Source organism: Ursus americanus, chromosome 16 (genome assembly GCF_024610735.1).
Source record: "Ursus americanus isolate L20-20 chromosome 16, mUrsAme1.1.p, whole genome shotgun sequence".
Taxonomy (NCBI): domain Eukaryota; kingdom Metazoa; phylum Chordata; class Mammalia; order Carnivora; family Ursidae; genus Ursus; species Ursus americanus.
The window spans coordinates 10935334-10955512 of NC_142142.1; the positions used below are offsets into that span (position 1 = coordinate 10935334).

General features: G+C 48.5%; 1 long non-coding RNA gene across 1 annotated transcript; it reads right to left on the reverse strand.

The window, feature by feature from the left end:
* Positions 1-1968: 1968 nt before the first annotated feature.
* LOC148108756 (uncharacterized) lies at positions 1969-20176 on the reverse strand. The gene is made up of 3 exons (XR_015727035.1): positions 19866-20176; positions 5976-6069; positions 1969-2269 (listed from the first exon to the last, which is right to left on the reverse strand). It is a non-coding gene; the product is annotated as an uncharacterized LOC148108756 (long non-coding RNA).
* Between the last annotated feature and the right edge of the window lie 3 nt (positions 20177-20179).

Consider the following 20179-nt stretch of genomic DNA (forward strand, 5'->3'; position numbering starts at 1 on the left):
GAGCTAGCGAACTCCACAGAAACTGACCAAGGCAGCAGTGGGATCTCAAGGGCCATTGAGCCCAGTCCCTGTTGTCCAAGGTAGACAAAGGGGTCCTGACTTGCTTAAATAGGAAGTCCTCAGCAGGAACTCATGCCTTCCCATCCCTGGCCTTAAAATCCTTCTGTTACCTCACTCTGTTACTAACCTCTATCCAAAAGCCCCCAGACAAGAAGTTTCAGGAGACACTGTAGAGACCGCTGTTTGTTTTTCACGCTGACCAACTCCAGTGGAGGGGGAAAAAAAACAACAAACCCTCACTCACTCACTAAGCACATACCATATGCCGGTCACATAGAATCCTAATCCTTCAAGGGAGGGATTATTATCCCCATTGTACATTGATTGACTTTCTCAGTCACAGAGAAAAGTCTGCAGGAGAGCTAAGATTCTAATGTGATCCTAACCACCACGCAGGGCTCCCTTAAAGACTGATGCACACAAATTAGTTCTAGAACTAATCAAAACAGAAATGACCAAATACAAGCTTTGACGTTCTGAGATCCATAAGTGAGCAGGGAAAGCTTCCTGGAGGTGGTGAGGTAGGACATTGAGTGAGGCCCTGAATCCAAGATGGATGGATAGGGAAGGAGGATTTTCCAGGAGGCACTCATTGTGGGAGGAGGCACCATCCTCCCTCTTGCTTCCTACTGGGGTAAACCTGGGTTATCCACCCACCACTCATTTCCTGATCCCCACATCCTGTCTATCATATCACAGAGTCCTACTCATTCCACAAAGAAATTCTCCAGTCTATCCCTTTTTCTTCATTCCCACTGCAGCTACCTTGGCCCGGCTACCATGACCTCTGCCTACAGACTTCTCACCCATGTCCCTGCAACCCCCCAATTCCACCTCCCACACCAAGCCAGAGTGGTCGTTCTTAAAAGCAAATAATCTGGTTAAGTCACATGCTCTGCTAAGAACCCTACAGTACCCGCCTACCATAATTTATAAGACCCTGCTTCGTTGGCCCTTGACAGTCTCTTCTGCCCCTGACACTTTGCCTTGAACGCAATACTTCTGAGACATACAATAATGGTAATTTCCTCTAAATGCCGCCCTATTGGCCTTTGCATACTCTGTTCCCTCTGCCCGTAGTATTCTTTCATCTTTCAGAGCTTAGCTTAAATATCTCCAGGAAGCCTTCCCCGACCCCTGGGTCGAGTGGGGGGCCCTCCTGCAGATTCCTGTGGTGGGTGTGGTTGCTTCAGCTGCCCGAGCCCACCGCACCCTGAGCGCTAGGGTCCCAGGTCCCTCGCCCGGTATCCGCACGCGCATGCGCCCCACGGCAGCGTGGTGGAGAGGGGCTGACTCGCGTCCGGGCTTCTGCAAGCAGGGTTCCGAGCGCGGGAGGAAGGGAAAGGGGGGGAAGGTGGGCCAGCGCCAGGAGGCGCGCTGGAAAGTCCGTTTCCGCCCCCTCTGGGACCAGGGAATATTTATGGGCTGCTGGAGAGCAGGCGAGGAGGGAGGTGGGGGCCGCGACTGCCGGGCTGGCGGGATGCGCCGTGCACTCGGGTTCCCTGTGGTTCCTGGGTGGGGGATCGGCGCGTGCGGAAAGCGGCCCAGCGCCCCAACCTCAGGGCGGGTCCGCAGCCCATTAGGAGGCAACCGCAGCCTGGAAGCAGAGAGTCCCCAGCTGTTTCCTTCCACTCTGGCGGGGCGGGGCGGCCAGATGGAGGTGGGAAGGAGCCTGGGGAGGGAGGCAGGTGTGGAGTTCGCTGTGCTACCGGGGTGAGCGGACCACGTGTGACTCGGCCCACTGCACAGGCAGAAAACTGAGGCAGTCCTGAGACAGAGCCAAGAAGGGTGGTGCTGACTGCTGGGTCCGCGCTCTGACCACTGCGCCATTTGGCGTCACTGTAAGCCTAGGGCAACTCGCTCTTAGGTGAGCGCAAGAATCACGGGGACAGTTGTTAAAATGCAGATTTTTAGGACCCCATCTCCCAGAGATTAGGTAGGCCTAGAGTGGGAGCCGAAACAGGCAGGCCACACACCACATATATTGTGAAATATTGGTGAAGAGGTGTTTTAGAATAGGAAGTCTTCCCTCGACTGATGGCCAGGATAAAGCAAGCATGGAAGGGGTAGGGGAAGCAGAGAGCCTGCACTTGGAAGAGATGGGTTTGAATTCTGATTTTCCGCTGGGTAACCAGGAGTTGGCGATTAACCTCTCTGTGCCTTGATTTTCTCTTGCCAAACATGGAGATAACATTCAGCCCACAAGATTCTGTAATATCAAAGAGATTTGCATAAAAGGGCTTTGCAACTAAACCACTACCATCTTTATCATTCACTGTCACTGCCAATCCTCTAGGCAAGGAGAGAAGGTGGCCTGATGTGGTGATGAGCTCAGGGGCCACCTCCTCTGTGAAGCCCACCCTGATTCAGTCGCTTGGGATGAAGCCCTCCTTCTTCTGAACTGCACACCGCTCAACATCTTTCCTCCTCTTTGGTACTCCTTTCCTGTGCCTGGGGCTGACTGTGCAGTACGTGTGCCTTATGTCCCCCCACGAGAACGTGAGCTCCTCCTTTGGGGCGCCTTGGAATTAACAATAACGTCAAAGGGGTCCGGTAGTGGAGACAGACCTGAGTTCAAATCTCAATCCTTTCACTCACTAGTTGTGGGATCTTGGTCTGTGGACCCCCTCCCCCCCCGAATCTCTACAGGTATAAAGTGTAAAGGTTTCCATGGCATAATGTCTGTAAGGTTCTATACAACGTCTATCACTCAGTAGACCCAACTTGGGTAAAACCAGATAGAAGTTTGGGAGACTGAGGAAGACATCACAAAAGATGGTTTCTGGCCTGGGCTTTGAGAGCCAGGAAAGGTCTTATTAGGTAAAGAACTAGCGGGGAAGGCTCTCTTCCGTTTGCCGGTTATACTGTTTACTTCTAGAAATCGGTAGCAGAGAATTCCTGCTCTAAAATGTGTTGTTTCTATTCATTGAAAAATTGAAATAGGATAAGGATAGCAAGTCGAACACACACTGTGGTCTTTCCTAAAACCAACGAAACCAACAGTAGAGGGATTTATCAAAATACTAGAAACTAGACACAGCCAACAAAGAATAGTAACTGATTGAATCCTCAACAGGCAACAAAGAAAGTTGAAAAGCAGCCCAATTTACACTGTGAACCCTCCAGATGGCTCAGGAGTTGGCTGTACCAGGTACTTCTGGAAATTGGGTGGGAGGGGAGGCTGAAAAATAGGAAGATTGCTTGAAAATCTATTTAAGAAGCAATTAGACTGGGGTGCCTGGGTAGCTCAGTCAGTTAAGCGGCTGCCTTTGGCCCCATATGGGGCTCCCTGCTCAGTGGGAAGTCGGCTTCTCCCTTGTCCTCTCCCTTTGCCCCCTCCCCAGCTCGTGCTCTCTCTCTCACATTCTCTAACAAATAAATAAATCTTAAAAAAAAAAAAAGCAGCAGAAGTTAGACTCCCAGACACCCTCCTTACATGGCAGACTAGTAAAGGCCCATTCTCAGTAGAGAGTAGCAGAGGATCTATATTCTGGGGGCACTGTGACAATGGGAATCAAGTAATGACTTGTGTATTCAATATTGAGGTCTTCAGTCTTTTTTCTCCATTCAGCTACCCAAACTCTGGCTGCCAGGATAGTACCCCCCAGACAGGAGATTGAAGGAGTTTTTTCTTGACCAGCTCAGCAGAAAAGACAAGGAGTGGCCCAACCAGCTCCATGTATTCAGCTCCAGTCATGACCATATGGTATCAAGTCTGTATTGTAGAGTCCCATTTTTAAATATGAGCCGACTGCAAAGGATGAGTAAACATGTGAGGAAGACTCTGGTAAGAAAGAGCTTAGAACACACATGGCGGGGGGGGGGGTACTTGAAAGACAGCAACTATGCAAAAAGCAGAAGGCTTGAAAGAGAAAACCATCATTAATGTCCTAAGAGGTGAGGTATGGCGTCCATGAGCAAGAACGGGGGGGCTACAAAAAAAGAACCCTTGGAAATTAAAAATATCATTGCAGAAAATGAAAAACTCAAAAGCACTGTTAGATATAAATTCGAGAAAATAGAGCAAAAAGGCTAAGCAATGGAAAGCAGAAAAGACAAGATAATTAGACGGCTAGTTTAAGGGAACTCAGCATCTGAATAACAGGAATTCTAGGAAGAAGCAGTAGAGAAAATGTCCTGGAACTGAAATCCATGAGTGTCGGACTGAAAGACCCACTGAGGACTCAGCACTTTGGATGAACATAGATAGCTACCATGACATCAGAATTTCAGAACTCTGAGAACAAAGAGAAGATGGCAAAAACTTCCAGAGAGAAGAAAAAAAGAAGCAGGCTTCATGCAAAGGATTAAGAATCATACTGGCATTGGATTTCTTAATAGCAAGATGGGACCTAGGAGCCAATGGCAAGGTGCCGTGAAAATTCTGAGGGAAATTATTTCCATCCCAGAATTCTATGCCTTAGCCAAACGATTATAAAGAGTGAAGATGGAATAAAGACGCATTTAGTCATGTGAGGTCTCTGCCCGCTTTCTCAAGAAGCTGCTGGAGGAAGTGCTTCAAAGGAATATGAGCAAGTGAGTAACCCGAGAAAGAGGAGCACATGGTATCTAAGGAAGAGAAGGTGCCATAAAGGAGGGGGCAGAGGAGTCCCCAGGCCAATGGTTTGCGATAGAAAGCAACTAATCCCAACTGGAACAGGACAGAAGACTCTGGAAGAGATTTCTTCAAGAAATGAAATTGGTAAACTATCCAACACATTTAAACATATTGAGAGCTTACATAACCGTAATTGTTTTGCAGGAAAGGAAAAGTAATCACAGAATATTACGCAGCGCACTTGTCAGCAGCATTTATATGGCCTAATAATGCAAACGGGGAGTAGTACTCTTCCAACCAAGCTTGCGATGTAATTATCCTGGGCAAGACAGACGGTGGGAGACACAAAATGGATATGTGGGTATAGAGAGAGCAAGGAGAAAGAAGCCTAAAACTAAAACATCAAGAGGTAGCAATGGAAGCAAATGGAGTTGAGAGCAGTTGCCTCTGTAGAACAGAAAATGCGTGTGCGGGTGTGTGTGTGTGTGTTTTAAGCAGGGAGACTGCTGCTTTCCGTTACAAGCCTTGTAGGCTTTCTAAATTGAACTACATGCGTGTGCAACTAACTTTTGTTTTTTTATTTTATTTTATTTTATTTTTATTTATTTTTTTTAAGATTTTATTTATTTATTTGACAGACAGCCAGCGAGAGAGGGAACACAGCAGGGGAGTGGGAGAGGAAGAAGCAGGCTCCCAGCGCAGGAGCCCGATGTGGGACTCGATCCCGGAACGCCAGGATCACGCCCTGAGCCGAAGGCAGACGCCTAACGACTGCACCACCCAGGCGCCCTAACTTTTGTTTTTTTAAGTGAGTGACAACAAGCCCCTAAGCCAAGGCCACTGGTGGCAGGAGGGCAGTCATTTTCAGCAGAAGGCTTAGTCTAATAGTGACCAATACTGAAATGCTAGCAGGACAGGAACATTCTGGGAGACTCTGGGGAGCCGAGTAGGTGGAATGTAGTTCATCTAGTGAGAGCAAATTCGAATACCATGCCTTCCAGAAGATTTCCACAGTCGCTGCCACCTCCTGCGACACTTCCTCTCCCCCGTCTCTTCTCCCACTCTCATTACTGTGGTCACTGTCTAGCTTCATCTGTACATATTTTGTCTGGCCTTCCCTTCCACCAGGCTGTGACCTCCCCAAGGACTAGTGACGGCAGCCAAGTGGCACAGAGAAGCTGCTCTGTAAATATTTGCTGAATGTGTGAATGGTCAGTATGCAGTGAGGGCTGGGTACATGCTTATTGAACAGAATAATACTTAATACTTATCGAACAGAAAGGCTCTTTTTCCTTACTTACAGTCACCCTTTCCTGTGTTTTTGGCACAAAGCGCGTCCTTGATAAATGTGCATTACCTTGGTGGAGCGGATGTGGCCTCCTGGACTCCTGGCCTGCTGTGCGATTTTGAACAAATTTCTTAACCTTTCAGAAAGGTGCCAGGATTTCCTCCTGTATCAATGAAGAGATAAAACAGGTCGAGAATGAACTCCTGGGTCTGGGAAGCGCGACCTGCGAATTGGTTGTGGTAGAAGGGACGGCCACGTTGGTGCACAGAAGAGCCCCTAGGGATTCTTAGGTGTCCAGCAAGGCGGGCGGGTGGGAGGGCAGAGTAATGGCTAATGAAAAGCGGCTGGAGGGAGGCCTGAGTGGGAGAAGTGATTCATCCTCCAGCATCTCTTGCCCAAAGCCACTCCTCTTCACTGTCCCTTGGCCCTGGCTCTCAGCAGCCAGCAGTGCCGAGTTCCACATCTGGAGGGCTATTTGGCCAGATTCTCCCTCTCCCCTGGCATTGGCTGGGCAGAGTTCCAGGCAAGCCTACTTCCCTCTGGTGGTGCGGCTCCAGAGACTCTGGTCCAAGGGCTCAGACAGAGCGGCCGAGTGCTCACACTGCACGGGGACGTTAGATCATCCGGCCCGGAAGGTCCCCGAATGTTAGGTTTCACAGATGGGTACATTTTAAATAAATAGTGGGAGAACAATGTAAAGTTGCCAACTTCTCATTTTGCTGGGGAAAGGACATTAAAAAAAGAACTAGGCTGGGGTTCCTGGGTAGCGCAGTCGTTAAGCGTCTGCCTTTGGCTCAGGGCGTGATCCCAGCGTTCCGGGATCGAGTCCCACATCGGGCTCCTCCTCCGCTGGGAGACTGCTTCTTCCTCTCCCACTCCCCCTGCTTGTGTTCCCTCTCTCTCTGGCTGTCTCTCTGTCACATAAATAAATAAAATCTTAAAAAAAAAAAAGAACTATGTTGTTTCTTGATCTGGGTGGTGGTTACCCCGTGTGTTCAGTGGGTCTCATAAAAAAATTTACTCAGAGAACTACCATGTACTATCACACCATCATTTCATTTGAAAAAAAAAAAAAGCCATTTCAATGCTATAAATGGCACATAAAATGGGAAAAGCGTGATCTCAATAAAGGACAGTGGTGAGCTTACAACAGCATACTTTATATGATGGTAGTAAAAAAAAAGGATATGTTAAAAATATGATAGTAGAAAAATAAATATGATAGGATAGTAAAAAATGATATGATAGAAAAAAATTCCAGGGGAGAAACAATCAAAGCTTTATTTCACAATATTATTCACACATTGGTTTTGTCAATTTAGGGATTCAGACAGGGCGAGTTCTATATCCAGCTTACTCTTAGGCTTTATTGCAGTTGTGGAGGAAAACCCTGTTTTACTTGGTTATCTTGAAGGAAATGGAAACCACACCCAATGGAGTTCCACTGATTTTAGAATGTTCCATGAGAGCTGAGAGAGGCTGAGGACTGTGGGACACAGAGCCAGCAGGACCCTGGGCACCCAATGCAGAGCAATCAGACCCTTACCTGAAACGGCATCAGAGCCCTAAGCCAGTCCATCCGCAAGTTTCTGGGAACCACTCCTCTAGCAGACCCCCTATGAGAAAACAGGCCTAGAGAGAGGAGGTGATTTACCCAAACTCACACAGCAAGTCAGTGAAGCATTGGGGCTAGAACCCGGGTCTCTGGCCTGTCAGTCCCATCTCCTCCCCCACTCACCCTGGCTCTCCTGGTAGCTGCTTCTCCTGACCCTGAAAACCGCTCCCCGGTCCTGCCATGTTGCCATTAACTCTCCAGGGCTCCAGCTCTGGTAGCCAGAGATGGGCTGGTGCTGGGCAGCAGAAGATCAAGTTACCCGCTTGGAGAGGGTCCCCTTCAGGAGTCAGCCGCTCTCCAGCTTGGCAGAAGGACAGCTTGGTGAGCTGGGCTTGGGGAAGATGCCAGAGCTTCTACAATGGAGGGCTTCGGCCACCCAACACCTCCTTTGGGGCTGCTGTCACCAAACCCAAGCTGGCACCCTGGCTCTGGGCAGAGGGTGGTGGGGGTGGGGAGAGGAGGGGGAGGTTGTTCAGAAGGCTCTGCCAGGCCGGGGAAGGTGGGGTGCTTGGCCTCTGCAAGACGGATTCTTTCCCACCTGGAAGGTCTTGCCCAGGCCATGCGTCCTCCCTGCTTCTCTCTCCTCGCAGCCATGCCTGGTCTCTAACAACTCTGCAAAGACTCTTTGATTAATGATGCCATGAAGAGACTGCTTCAGGGGACCCATGGCCTGGTCTACTCTCTGGGCCTTTGCCATCTAATCTGTGATGTGGTTGGTTGTGAGTATGTGAGTATCTCTAAGGTTCCTGTCAGCACAGACAGTGAGCCTCTCAGGTCAACTCTGATGGGTAGGCTCCCAGATGAGGATGTGGACCCCTGGTAGCCCAGGTGGCTGATTCTAATCCTGAGCAGAGGGGTGGGGCCCCTTAATTTTTCTACCAGATGTCAGACTGCCTCAAAGTAGGAAGAAAATCCAGTCAACTATATGTTCCAGGCACCTGGAAGGTCTCAATAAATATTTGTTGAGCAGATGAAAGAATATGGAGGTTCAGTTTAAGACTATTTTAAAGAAAAGTACCGCTGCTTAAAAAAGAAAATCAAAGACCTAGTCCAGCTGCCCTTATCTGACAGAAGGGGAAATAGGCCCAGTTAAGGCCCTTTCTTGCTGCAAGTATCATAGGAAACACAAGGGGCCAGGGGGGTGTCCTGAGCCCAGCCATTTGAGTACTGTTCTTGTCTTTCTTTCTTTCTTTCTTTCTTTCTTTCTTTCTTTCTTTCTTTCTTTCTTTCTTTCTTTCTTTCTTTTAGATTCATGTATTTATTTTCAGGGGGGGCAGGGCAGAGGGAGGTGGAGAGAGAGAATTTCAAGCAGACTGCTGCTGAGCACGGAGCCGGACGCAGGGCTCAATCTCAGGACCCTGAGATCATGACCTGAGCTGAAGCCAAGAGTTGGACGCTCAACCGACTGAGCCACCCAGGCGCCCTGACCACTGCCCTTCTGGTGAGTGAGAGCCCACTGAGAGTCAGGGCCAAATACCCCACGAGCAGCACTACCACTCAGCTCCCAGGGATACTCCCCATCTTCAGTTGGCACCCTGAACATCTTGAAAATTCCTGTCATTACTTGGGCTAGCTTCCTCCACCCCCTCACTTCTTTTGCACTGCCCCCATCCTCTGCTGCAAGCTGTGTGACCTTGACCAGTTGCTCGGCTTCTCTGAGCTTCCATCATTACATTTAGAGGAAGGTTACTGACCTGAAGAATTGCCCTGAGGTTCACAAGGTCCAGCAGAGAAAGTATTTGATAAAGGCAACTTGCATGGAAACCTCACTCTGCATCAGACACGTGCAAGACATGGCCATTTCCTGCACAAAGCACTACAGGGTTTAGGTAGAGATTAGATTCACAGGCAGGACTGACCTGAGTTAGAATTCTAGCCCTGCTATTGACTTGCAGTCATCACTTAGCCTTTCTGGGACTTTCTTTTCTTATCTTTAAATGGAAATAATGAAACCCACCTTGCTGGGTGGTTGGGAGGATTAAATATGAACCCTACAAATGCCCGGTGCTTGGCATATAGTAGGTGCTCAATGCAGAGCAGCTTCCCTATGTCTCTCTCCCTAGGAAGTGCCCACTGGACCATCCTGGGCATGTGCACCCCCCCCCCAGCTCCCCAGGTGAGCACTGGCCACCAGCATTGAGTATATCTTCAGTGCGAGGCTGTGGAATTTTACTGGGGTCTAACAGGGAGCACCAAAAGAAAGAGGGATGAGGAGGCCCCAGGATGGGGAGCTTGGCGTGAGGGTGCTGTGCTGGGCTGGCAGCCAGCAGGCCTGGCCCTGAGCCCTGGGCAACCACCTTTCTGAATCAGATCCTTCCCTCAGAGCAAGCAAGCAGGCAAGCGGGCTCTGGCGGAAGCCCTGGCCAAGCACAGCGGAACCTTTGTGAGCTCTTGGCTCTCCCCACAGGCCCCCCCCTTCCTTGTCGTTGCCTCCAAGGAGCCCAGGGAGTGGGGCTTCAGGCAGGAAAGCAGCTCCCAGGCTTCCTGGCCCGCATCACCTCCATCAGCCTCTAGCCAACTTAGCCTGGCATTCAAGGCCCGAGAGTCAGCCCCTCTCTCTCATCACTTCTCCTTCCAGCCTCGTCTTCCCCTCCTTGGCTGCCATCCTGTCTTGCCCATGTGGTTCGCTGTCTCTTTGATTCTTCTGCAGAGGTGTGAACAAGGCCAGGACTGTGGATGAGCAGGGAGAGGACTTCACTCCAGGAGAGGTCAGCATTTTCCTCCCATCCTCTGCTGCTCCTGGAGGAACACTTCACCACTGCCCCAACCAGTCCTGGACACTCAGACTTCGGTTTAGTCTTTACTTCGTCCTGAGAGTAACTTTCCTCCTCTTTACAAAGAGACAAAACTCCTCCCTTGGGCAGGCCCTGATAGGGCAATTTTCTGTCCACTCAGGAACTCAAGGAGACTCCCTGGACTCTTGTCCCTGCTCCCCAGCAGCCAGGCATGGCGGTGCCTCCTCACAACCCAGAATGGCTTAGGCTCCAGGAACCTGAACTCTGAAATGGCCGCGTCGCTGAGGTCTAGCCTTGTAGGAGTCATTGCTCAGAACTCTCCTCCTGCCTCCTGCACCCCTGGGTCATCCCCCCTCATTCCTCAGTCCCACTGGGGGAGGTGTCCTGTGACATTCTCACTGAGAACTGTCCTACTCTCCCATCATCACCACCATGCAGGGCCTCTGCCTATCTCGTTCGCCACTGCATTCCCAGTGCCTGGCCAGGGCCTGGAACAAAACAGGGGCTCTGCGACATAAGAACTGCCTGCTTGGGCCAGGTCCTCCCACCCCCTATGCTGTCCCACCCAAACTCACCTTCACTTGACTGAGAACATTTCTTTTTCTTTTCTTTTTTTTTTTTTTTTGAGATTTTATTTATTTGACAGAGAAAGAGAGACAGCCAGCGAGAGAGGGAACACAGCAGGGGGAGTGGGAGAGGAAGAAGCAGGCTCTTAGCGGAGGAGCCTGATGTGGGGCTCGATCCCAGAACGCCAGGATCACGCCCTGAGCTGAAGGCAGACACTTAATGACTGAGCCACCCAGGTGCCCCAACTGAGAACATTTCTGCACAGAAAAAAAAAAAAACAAAACAAAACCATAGGGGCGCCTGGGTGGCTCCATTGGTTAAGCATCGGACTCTTGATTTCAGCACAGGTCATGATCTCAGGGTCATGAGATCAAGATCAAGCCCAGCGTCAGGCTCCGTGTCCAGCTGGGAGTCTGCTTGAGGATTTCTCTCCCTCCCCTCTGCCTTCTCCCCACTGCTCACGCTCTCTCTCTCTCTGAAAGAAATAAATAAATCTTTAAAAAAAAACATAAACAAAGTCTGACAAATGACAAGTGGAGGAAGCATTTATACACGAGACAGACAAAATGCAAATTCCTTTAATATTTCTATAAAGCAATAAGAAAAATACCTTTGTTCATATTCTTTATCCAATTAGAAAGAAATAAAATTTACAAAAAAGAGAAAGATAAACATTTTTATATCTGTGAAAAGATGCTTAACCTCACTCAAAACAAAAGAAAAATCAGCTAAACAGTGAGCTATGCCCCTCAGATTGGCTTAGACCAAATAGGATATATTTATGAGAGATCTGCTTGCACGTGTTTGCAATAATGGGCAAGGATATTCGTAACAGCATTGTTTGAAGCTATTAAGGACAAGATAGTGATGCCTTTAGCTTGAGGACCATAGGGGTTCACTGTTAAAAAAAGAAAAAGAAAAAAAAAAAAAAAAAGAAGAACCAGTGGGCTGGATTTAGCCAGCAAGCCATAGTGTACCAACCCCCAGCTCAGATGAACAAAAGGCTAGAAACAATCTTGAGGCCATCACTAGAGGAATGTCTAGACACGTATCTCATGTCCCGAGGATGGAAAGATACAGAAGAGCCACCCTGTGGAAGAAGAAAACTAGGAGTCTAAGGGAGCCAAGGCTGGGAAGAAAACTTTTCACAATACCCCATGGCTCCGCTTGAAATGTATTCATGCCATAAGTACATGTTAATATTAAACAAAAATTAGCTCCCTAGTCCCCCAAATAAAGATGTTCCCTGAAACAAAGGGATTCTTGGTGAAGTCAGTTTGGTCCACGCAGGGTTAAGCAAAGTTAAAGTGTTTTTGCTGCAGGACTGGAGGGGGTGGGGGAGTGGCCTTTAATACGCTACTGCCTCCCGAATCCTGAATCCAATCCGGAGGAGGACACTGTATGTGGCCCTTCCCATGCTTATTGCAGGACCACAGAGAATCTCTGCAGACCAGTGTTCTGTGGAAGAGATACTGAGAATCCCCACCTGGGAGCAAGCACGGATGCCACCGCACTCACTATTCTATTCTCTGCCACATGCACACGTGCGCGTACACACACTCACTCTCTCTCTCTGCTGCAGTCTTTCTTGAAGTGCACTCCTCAGGTCACTCATCTCGTGAGATGCTCCACAGTCAAAGATTCTTGGGAAACACTGTCTGTCTAAGTGGAGGACAGATTATAGCTCACACTTCTCCCAGATTTTACTGCTTCTCTGTCTTTGCTCACACCATCCCTTCCATCTGACTGCTTTTTGTTTTAAGCCATTTCTACCTTCCAAAGTTCCAACTCATCCGTCAAGGCTTGGATCTTAACGCTTTCTGCACCATGATGAAGGCTTCTTGGATCCTGGCAAAATTCTACAGATGCCTGACAAGTGTCCCCAGACCTTTACTGAAAGAAAGGAATTACTCAGTGCCATAGAGGAATGACTGAGGGAGGGACAGAGGATGGGAGACTACATTAATAGGGGTGACTGTGCTTGGGTTAATAGCGAGCGACGCGGTAGCTTTTTATGCCTGTGTCCACAATTCCATTCATTATGGGTGGTGCAGGCAGACCCTCCAGCCTGTAGGTCTGACTGAGGGTCCCAAAGCAGCTTCCTGGCCCAATCTTGCGCAGTCCCAGGGGTGACGGAGAGGTCCCTCTGTCCTAAGCCTCTTCCTCAGGCTCTCGTCCCTGTGCAAAGCCCCACTGAGAAAAATGCCCACCTCCGATGTGGATCTCCAGGTGCCTTGCCACATTATGTGCCCTTGGCCTTTAGACTGTCCCCACAGGCACTCCAGGGAAGGGGGCACTGCCCCGAGTTGTTTTGACCAAAGAACGTTGTGGGGGTCTGCAGAAACGGAGCTATCCTCCCTCCCCAGCCAGACTCTGCAGCCCACTGGACACCCCAACGCTGCCCCTCTCGGAGCCGTACGAGGGTGGACTGCACAGGGATCCAAAATGGGAAGAGGCCAGTTGACTTGTTTATCCCTATAAGCAGTTTCCTCTGGCACCCTCAGCAAATTGCCTAATCTCTTTGACTTCATTTTCCCTAACTCTACAATGGGTGTGTCTACCTCAGTGGCCACTCAGGAGTATAAAGTCGGTGGAAGTACCTGGCAGGGTAGGTACTTAGCCGCAGTTCCGTTCTCCCTTCTTCCCCAGCGCAGATTCGGAACTGCTAGAGAGATTATTTCTTAGTTTTCAATTGTATGGTGCCAGGACACTGAATGGAGGATAAACTGGGATGGCTGGGAAGGCAGTTGTGGCCCAATCTATCTGAAATACAGGTATGCAAACTTCAAAGCAGCCTCCCCTTCAGGGAAGGCTTCCCTGAGCCTCTCCCCTTCAAGGGTTGCTTTTAGCATTCTGCTTGTAACTAGCTGGTATTCTCAACAGTCTCCCTCTGGCCTCACTGACCTCCCACACATGGGGGCCCCCCCGCAGATCAGGTACGAAGGATGACTCAGCTCTGTGTTCTCAAGACTCCCAGGCTTGGCAAAGAGTGGGCTCGCCAGATGGAATAGTGGGAAAGGCTAGTTTCTGCCACTGCCACTGAAGGTCCCTGAAAGAACAATTTTACTTACTGCCCAGTGGGTGCCAAGCTCTTGGCCAGAGTGAGCAGGAACTGGGAGCCCAGGCAAGGAGAGGTGATGAGGTGACGAGAGGCAGGGATGGACAGAGCTGGAGAAAGGACAAGCCACTTTGTGATTTGCCCTTGGGCATTCATTCATTAAACTCAATGAGCAAATATTAAGTGCCTCGTGTTTTCCAGGCCCTTTGCACGTTCTGGCTTGTGTGTTAGTTAACCGTAGTGTGGACCTGGCTCTATGCATTCTTGGGCAAGTTACTTAATATCTCTGAGTCTCAGCGATATTGTCAGTAATATGGACATTATGCTCAATGTTTCACAAGGTTGTTCTGAGAATTACATGCGTTTATTTATGTAAACTGCTTGACACAATTCTGCTAAATCGTTTGCTGATGTAATTGTTAAAGATAATAATCTTCACTCAATCCTGTATGGTTGGAGTTAGAGTTCAGGCAGACCTTGGAGTCCAGGCCAGCCATCCAGTTCCTTCATCTAAGTGCCAGAGAAGACACAGGCGGAGGAGGAACAGATCCCTGGCCAAGGGTTTGCAGGACTTTCTTTCCACTGGAGCTGTTGTTTTCCCGGAGTTTAGAGCCTGCAGCGCAGGCGTGCATGCTGATTCGCCAAGCACTCCTCCGGGGAAAGTGGTATGTGGGGCCGGGGCGCAGTTTGCAATAAAGGCAACTTCCTGGACTCACAGCTGAGGATGTACTTAAGGTGCAGTCCGTTGCTGGGCCTGCAACGTGCTGCTCTGAGCGCCTCCTCTCTCTGCTGCTCCTTCTGAGTTACAGTCGGGCCCAGGAGAGTTCACTGCTTCACCCCAGGACATTGTCTTACTGGAGTTTGAGGCAATAATAATGACACAAATGCATTTGCAAAATCTTTCTCTGTTCTCAGTGTGCTATCATATTGATTTCATTTGATCTCCACTTTTTTTAACAGATGGAGAAACAGAGGCACAAGGAGTTAACTTGCTTATCTGAAGTCCTAGTACTGGTCACCAGGTATATTCACAGTCTAATGGTGATTCAATTCCCTAACATCTGACACTCACTGGGTGCCTCCTAGAAGCCGGTGTCCACTGGAAGTTCTCTACCCACACTCAGTCCTAGTAATCCTCACAACCACCCCATGCGGCAGGAACTGTTATCATTCTCCCCCAGATGACAGAGATCAAGTAAGTGGCCCAAGGATACACAGCTGGTAGGTGGCAGAGCCAGGGTTCAAATCCAGACAGTTGGGCTCCGCAACCGACATTCTTAATCTCTCTGTCTGCGTTTCTTGACCTCACGCTATGGACATGTGGGGCCAGAAAGCCCTTTGTTCTGGGGGGTCGTCCTATGCACTAAAGGTGTTCAGCAGCATTCCTAGCCTCTACACGCTAGATGCCAGTAGCTTGTCCCCCGCGGTTGTGACAACCAAAAATGCCTCCAGATGCTGCCAAATGTCACTTGAGGGTTAAAATCGCCCCCAGTTGAGAACCACTGTGTTATACTGTCCTAACACGACAATATATAGGTTTTTTTTTTAAACTACGGCAACCCCTGATTTTAGACAAAACATGTTCTACAGACCTCTTTCCAAAATGAGTTGACATTCAGATTCAAAGAACCTTAACTGCTCACCTCCTATGCCCAGGCAATTTATAGACGTTTAAAAAATGAGTTGATGCTCAGGGAAATCAAGCAACTTGCCCTGAAGGATAAAGCCGGGATGTGCTAGAACGGGAACAGGAATATCGGTCTCGGGGTCCACATGACGAACTTTTGTGGGTAGTATTTATTCTGAAGTGACATATTCAGTACTTTCTCAATTCTAAGATACACTTTCTCCCCACAACTTAATGGTTTTGAAACTGAGATGCAACTTAAAACCAATGTCTGTTTATAGTGGAGATATTTTTTTATTCCCCTAAAAGCTGCTGTTTAATTAAAAGTGTGTCTCATAACGAATAGCCTCTTGGAATTGAGAATTGAGGGCCAGAGCTGTGAACATGGAAGACGCTAATGGAGTCAGATGGGAAGGGAAGAGACAGAGCAGTAGCCCTGCCTGCCTGGGAGGACGCCAGGTCTGCTGCCCCGACTGTCCTCCCAAACTCTGCATCCCTCCCTGCTGACCCCTGTCCAGCTCTTAGGATCCACCTCATACCACACTCCTCCAGGAATCTTTCCAGGTCCTTTGGCGTGAAGCTCATCCTTTCCTAATTTCATCTAGGAGCTTTTTTTCTATCAGAGCATTTCAGTGACATGAGAGCATATATAGCTGACTAAACATTATCTCCTTAATTATGGAGATATTAGCATCCTTGCTTTACAGATGAGAAGACTGAGGCCAGAGAGGGGCAGTAACTTGCCTAACCTCTCTCTTAAGGGCACGGAAGCGAAGTGAGTCTCTAGGTTCTTCATGTCATCAGTACTTCCTGCTTGTTCTGGGAGTTTCCCATAACCAGCAGTCAGGTTAGCCAAGCCTTAACTTGGACAAAGCGGCATTCAAGCTGTGTTGAGGGTTGCCTGTGATTGCCCAATCAACAGAGCGACATTTGAAGTCAGGGAGGTGAGATGGTTCACCCGATGCCACACAGTTCCCAAGCAGCAGCACTGACTGGTTGTCCTCACACCAAACCTCTGCTTTTTTTTTTTTTTAAAGATTTTATTTATTTATTTGACAGAGATAGAGACAGCCAGCGAGATAGGGAACACAAGCAGGGGGAGTGGGAGAGGAAGAAGCAGGCTCATAACGGAGGAGCCTGATGTGGGACTCGACCCCAGAACGCTGGGATCACGCCCTGAGCTGAAGGCAGACGCTTAACCGCTGTGCCACCCAGGCGCCCCCAAACCTCTGCTTCTTACTGCTGGTCTGTCCAACCCTGCCCCTTCTCTCATTCTGATGCTTTCAGGTCCCAGCCAGGCCTGCCTCCACTCTCACCAGCAGGAAAGGGACGGCAGTCTCATCCAGACCTCCCCAGTGAACACCTACGTCCCTGCTCTCATTGATGTCACAGGGGTTGTGGTCTGGTCCCTCTGGCATAGCCCACCAATGCTCGAACTCTTCTAGAGCTGGCCTCAAATCCCTCATTTAGCAGAGTGATGTGCACGGGACCCTTCCCCGAACACCAGGCTCCAAGTCAGAGAGCCACAGAGCTAGAGGAGACGTGAAGTTGATTTCCAGTGGTGCTGCATTTTGGCAAGTCAGTTGGGGACGACACCGCCATTCTCACAGGGTGTCATGAAGACTGAAATGACATAATGTCTGTGAGGACCCTTGGTACACTGTCAAGTACTGTGGTGGAGTTGAGGCTAGCTGCACAGTGTTTTGCAAGGACACGGGCTCTGGCTTTGGACAGACATGGACCATGTGACTGCAGGCAAATAATTTCCTTGAAATTCAGTTCTCTTATGGGGATAATGTAACAACCTCATCAAAATGTGGGTCCTAAATGAGATTGTATACATAAAGGATCTCATATAGTGCCTGGCATACAGGAGTCACTCAGTAAGTATTAAATTCCTTCCTAAGCATCATTACATGAAGCATAGAAGAAACCATTACCTTAATTCTATTATTTAAGCAAGCTGATCAATCTCATACTATGGGTAGAGACTTAAACCTTGAATGAGCACTGAGATCGCTAATGATTTTAAAGCACCAGCAGCCACCTCTGTGTTTAGCCATCTATCACCCAGGGAGACTGCAAAGCCGGACAGGGAATTGCAGCCCAGAGGAAAATGCCACTATTAATGGGGGTAATTTAAAAGTGCACATCTCTCCCTCCACACTGCTCCAGGTCTGCTCCCCTTCTCTGTAAAAAGGCTGGAGCCGAGACGCAAACAGGTTCTAAAGAGGGCAATGAAAATTATATGGGTTGTGGTTTGAGAAGGGAAGGAAGAGAAGAAAAAACAAGGCAGAAATTACTTGACTTGGAAAGGAAGGGGTAAGACGGGTGATAAATAAGAGGGTATTATATGGCAGGGGAGGGCGGTGAGTCACATGCCAAGGTCATTATTGTGGCAGGGCCTGGAGGGACCAAAGGGATCATGTCTCAAGACTTGGAACGCTTCGGAAGACTATACAAATCACAGATGTTATTAATTATGATTAACAGTGACCAACGTGGAGTTTGCTTTTTAGTTCAACTGTGTTCTCTCATTTTCTAAACATGCCCAGAAACTGCAGGTTGGAGTCTGCCATACACATCTATGCGCCTATGAAGGACTGCTCCTACGGCAGTTCACATAGGCCAGGAGTGTAGGCTTAGGATCTCTTGGAGTAAGCCCAGACCAGAGGGTGATGGTTAATTTCTGAGCAGGAATTTCAGCAGGTTTCAGAGATTGGACAGCTCCAGATGCCTTTCCATCCTCATCTCCAGTTGCTTTGCCCTCCCCTCAACCCTGCGGCCGCTCTGAATTTCCCAATGGTCCTAAAACACATCTTGGACCTTCCCTCAATAAATACAAAGCACCTATGACATGCCAGGCACTGTTTCAGGCAGTGGGACACAACTGCAGTGAACACACGGTCTCGGCCCTTAGAGAACTTACATACCAGTATGCAAAGCCCAATCATTTCTCATAAAGGTAGGCTAGTTTTAAAAGGGGAGGCAGAGAAAGCTTTTCTGTGGAGATACTATTTAAGCAAAGATCAAATGATGCAAAGGTGAATGACTGGGTTGGTAGATTTCAGGGCATAGCAGGTATGAAGGTCTTGAACGAGCTTCTCTGAATGAGCTTGGAGAGAAGGAGAAACCAGAAGGAACCCATAAAAGCTGGGCAGGGTGAATAGGAATCAGACTAGGAGATGCCAGAGCCTGGCATGGACCAGATCATGGAGGTCCAGAGAGTGGCAGTCAGAGCCTGGATTCTGGTCTAAGACCACTGGGAAGGGCTGAGAAGAGGTCCTTGATCACTCTGGCTATTATTTGGAAAATAAACTTGGAGGGAAAGGTAAAGAGAGACAGCAGTGGTTTGAACTGCAGTGGTAACAGAAGAGGTGGTTAAGAAGGAACTGGGGGCAAGAGGTGGGGGTGCATGAGTGACAGACATGAGCTGGGCCTTAGGAATTCCCAGCCTAACAACTTGCCACCAGGGTCAACGTCTTATCTCTGTAGCAAAAACACCTGGCGGGATGTCTGGCACGATGTGTGTTAAATGGAACTGGAAAAGTAGCAACAAATTTTCCAGAAGAAAAATGTTTTCATGTACCTGATCTTGAAATCTGAATTTTCTATTTCAGAATGCTATTTAATCTCTTCCAAGATAGGAAAAATATATGTACTATAGAAAATATGGAAAATAGAAATGTGAAAGAAGAAAATTTTATAAATCCTCATACTCCCACCACCTGGAGCTACTCATTAGTATTTTGATGTAATTTCCTCCAAGTCTTTTGATACACATTTTTAAAAAGATGGATATTTCTACTCTAAGGAGGAGCAAACTGGTTGACCCGAATCAATTGGTCGGTGTTTGAATCCCACTGCACCACTGAACGGCCCTGGACAAGTCACTTTTGGATCCATGAAATGAGGATAGCAAGAGCTACTGCTCAGGTTATGGCGAACCTCAAAACCTGAGGCATACAAAGTACCTAACAGGACATAGTACATAGTAAGCGCTCAACAGAGAGCCCCTGCTGGTAGTAAAAGGAAGTCCAAATCCCACAAGATGTAATCATAAGGAAAGCTTTCAACATTTTATTTTTTTAGGAAAAAGGCTTTGCAAATCCATAATCTAACCACATGTCTTCTTCTAAAGAAAAATGATCGTACCAAGAATAGGAATTTGCCAAATAAGATGTAAGCAATCCCAAACATTTTTAAAACCAAAATTTTATGGTAACACAAAACAGAAATGTGCCAAGAACTAGCCCCAGGCCCTGGCCTGCTTAATAAATCTCTCTCCTATAGAGCTGACATACTTACGGGCTTACCGTTCACGTTAGTACCAGTTTAAACGGTGGACACTACTCACCTGCCAAGAAGCGATTCCTTCGGCCTTTCCATCCTCAGTGACGTCTGTGTGGTGCGACAGAGCGCAGCCGTGCCGGGCCCCTTCCGTTCTCCCCTGGCCTCTGCCAGCGCCGAGCGGCATCATCCTGAGCGAGATGTCCTGTCCAGTCCTCTGTAAAATGAGAGGTTGTCTATGTGTCTATGTTAGTTTCCAAAACTCCTTCTGGCTCTAAAACTCTACTGCCATGTAGATTTTACGGTTTAATATGTGTAACGGTGGTTAGATGAAGAAAAACCCTGTCTTTAAATAGGATACTGAAGATCACGATGATGATG